The sequence below is a fragment of the Dama dama genome, chromosome 21 (genome assembly GCF_033118175.1).
Source record: "Dama dama isolate Ldn47 chromosome 21, ASM3311817v1, whole genome shotgun sequence".
Lineage (NCBI taxonomy): Eukaryota > Metazoa > Chordata > Mammalia > Artiodactyla > Cervidae > Dama > Dama dama.
This window is the reverse complement of record NC_083701.1, coordinates 3,519,849-3,523,470: the sequence shown is the minus strand read 5'-3', so window position 1 is coordinate 3,523,470 and position 3,622 is coordinate 3,519,849.

Here is a 3,622-nt window from a genome sequence, read left to right as displayed (position 1 = left end):
CCAGGCCATGGGTCAGTGAAGGCATCGACCTCCTCTGGGAGCCACTGCCCTGCCCCGTCTGCCAGTGAGCGCCCCTCTTGGCCTTTTCATGGCCTCCAGGCCCGTGTTGTGGACGGGTGATGCTCTGAGGTCTGAGAACAATGCAGGCGTGTGCAGGGTGGGGGTGGGGCAGGGAGGGGAAGAGGGAGGCAGTGGCCTGATTATTATGGAGCTGGCACTGCTCATAAAGTTCAATCAATTTAAAGCCGTTTTCTGGGTATTAAACTTCACTACCTGCTTCATAGCCTGGTCGTGAGCATGGGAGCGGGTGTCTGAGCCCGAGCCACCCCCAGAGGTGCCTGGCCTGAGGCCAGCAGGGGGTCTGAAGGTGCCAGGGCCTCCCGTGGGGATGCTGGGGCCAGGTGGGCTGAACTTGGCCCCAAACTGTGGATGGGGAAGCTGGCTCTGGGCCTCCCGGCGGACCTGTGTTGCTTCGAGCAGGGCTGGGGAGGTGGCCCAGTCCTCAATGCCTGGGAAAGTCTATCGGGAGGTGGGTGGGCAGAGCCAGTGGCCCCCGGGGGGTGGCAGCCCCTGCGTGAGCTCGCTGTGCCCAGCAGCTCCTCCTAGCCTCCGCAGGGGCCGGGGAGGGGCCTCCCCCCATCTGCGTGTGGGAAGCGCAGGCTCCGAGGTACCGCAAACGGGTGTGGGTCACATCGCTGTGATAGCAGACTTCGGTGTCTGGCGGGCCCACGTATCAGACACACAGCAGGTCAGTCACATGGGGTCCTCTCCCCGTCCAGGCCCCGCGGAGTGAGACAGCCCTGAGTCTGGGCAGAGGTGAGCACTCCTTTCATGATGACAGGAAGTGGCAAAGCTGCTTGCTAGTTCTGTTCCTCCCCATGGACATGGGGGCCCCTCTGAGCCAGGAGACTCCTGGAGAGAACCCCAGTTCCTGACGGGGGTGATTCATAAATAGGGAAGGGATGGCTATGGGGCCCTGGGGTTACCTGCTCCTTCCAGACCCTGGTGGAGTCCATCTGTCTCCCCATACCAGCCTCCCAGCTCTGTTTCTGGTGACCTTGACCTGCTAGTTCATGGAGCCTGGAGTGGGCCCGGCTCAGCCCACTTGGCCTGGGCTAACGCTGTTTCCCAAGGAGGGGACGGGCCCTCATCCAACCTCTGGGAGGAGTGAAGGGGACAGTTCCCAAACTGGGCATGGATCAGGCTCAGGGAAGCAGCTCCAAGGTGCCCCGTGGGCCTGCTCCTCTTTTCCTTCATGTAGCGACCTTTCATTAGTCACTGCCTGTATGAGAGACGTGGTGACAGGAGGCAATGAGTAGGGGACGTGTCTGTCCTGGAGGGAGAGAGGAGCCACAGTGGACAATCCTAGCCCAGAGGGGAGCTTTCTGTGATGGGGGAAGCCCCGGGGCTCTTGGGAACCCAGAGAGGACTCTTGAAATGGGTGTCGAGGGATGAGTAGGACTTTGACAGGAAGGAACAGGGAGGGGCATTCAGTGCATAATGACATGCCTGTGCAGCGGCAGAGGGGCCCTCCAGCTGTGTGAAGCTCCAAATAACCCCAAGGAGGAACTGACAGAGGGGCGAGTGCACTGAGCGAGTCCAGAGGGGGAAGAGAGGTGTGTATCTGGGAAGGCTTCCTGGGGGAGGCAACTCTGACTCAAGGCCCAGGAGGGTTGGGAGTGTTATAGGTGGATCTTCCAGCTGAGGGACTGCATGGCCTTTCACCAGATCCCCTCCCCCTCAGGTTTGTCTTCACAGGATCACCATAGCATTCACCTCCTTTGTCTTTGCAACACAGCCTAAACCCACCCTGGTGGGACTACATCAGAGACAGCTGAGACCTCCTGGAATTGCACACATCCTGCCCAGGGAACAGAGGGGTTTCCCGCCCCAGCTGGGGTGCTAACCCTGCAACTCAGCCTGTGGGGGTCCAGGCCTATGGACAGACCATGGGAAACCATTGTCCCTTAGAGGGGTGAGTGACCCAGTGACCACAGCTGGCTCTGTCCACAGATATCTCACTGAACAACAACTGAAACCAATGAAGCTACGTGTCTCTAGGGCAAGCGCTGTGCCCTGGGCCTGGCACTCTGCCGTCGCGTTCTCGATGATCCCTGATAGCTGGGGCATCCTCAGATGAAGAGGAGGCTGGATGAGATCGAGTGACCAGCTGAAGCGCCAGTCGCACTGAGCAGGGGTGTCAGGACCTGAATCTGGTTCTCCGGGGCCAGACGCCGTGTTACTTCCAGGCTCCTGGGTGGAGTGGGTCATGCACTATGACCTCTTGTCCCTGGCCTTGGCTTCCCCGCCTGCCAAGGGGGAGGGGGTGACCTGGTTGCTCTCTGGGCCCGTTGCCAGGGCCGATCTGCCCTCACACCCCAGGCAGGCCCTGCCTGTGCCCCTCAGCCAGAGCCTGGTCCCCGCGCGGCTGGCGGTGTCCCTCTACCTCCAGAACCCAGGCTGGCCTCCTGCCTGGGCCCCTGCGTCCCCCGGAGGAGAACAGTCATCCCAGACTCCGTCCAGGAACCTGCCCTGGGGCGGGGAGAAGGCTCCGCTCTCGCTTCCAGAAGTCCTGGCACACTTGCCTGAAGTCGTGGGTGGCAGATGGAAGCTGACAAGTTGAATAAATTAGGGCCCGATCACTCTTTAGCAGACGTCACATTAAACAGCTTGAGGCCCCATTAGGAAGGTGCGTCAGCCATCGTGTCGGGCGGAAGTGGTCTCTCCAGGGTCCATGGATGGCTCTGGGATGCCAGGCCTGGCCCAGTGTCTCCTGAGGCTGCTTGGATGGTGTTGTGGCAGGGTTTCATCTGCTGGGCCCCCGGGGGGTCTGGTTGCCATCACTGCTGGGGGTGCAGCCCAGAAGGCCCCCTTTTCACTGACCCACCTGCTATGACAGCTGGGGGCCCTGCAGGCAGGGCAGCACCCTGGGACGTGTCTGCCAGGGGCAGAGCTGGCCCAGGGGCCCTGTGGCTCCTGCCCCATGGCCAGCTGGAGCTTTCCCTCATGAGCTGGAGCTTGTGGTCTCAGGATTCTGAGAATCCAGGTTTGTCCACTCGTTTGAGAAACGGTTCCTGGGGACTCTGGGAACCAGACACTGTTCTGCCCCGACAGCCGTCACCGCAGCAGAGAGAGGACTGTGCTTTCCATTTCGCACGGCCCTTCCCCTGTGCCCAGCCGGGGTGTGCTCTGCTGCGCTGAGTTGCTCAGTCGTGTCTGACTCTTGGAGACCCCATAGACTGCAGCCCACCAGGCTCCTCTGTCCTTGGAGACTCTCCAGGTGAGAATACTGGAGTGGGTTGCCATGCCTTCCTCTAGGGGATCTTCCCAACCCGGGGATCGAACCCAGGTCTCCCGCATTGCAGGCAGATTCTTTACCATCTGAGCCACCAGGGAAGCAAGCACTTTGAGGATACATGGGCAATCAGTCCCAGTGACGACTCTCGACATAAGAATGTAGTCTCCACTTCACGGGTAAAGAAGCTGGGAAATCAGGGAGCTGGCCTGTGAACCTAGGCAGGCTGGTTCGGGTGCCCCTGCTCCCAAATCCCACAGGATGCAGGCAGAAAGCAAACAGGAACATGGTCCCCAGAATCCAGAAAACCCTAAGACACAGGGGCAG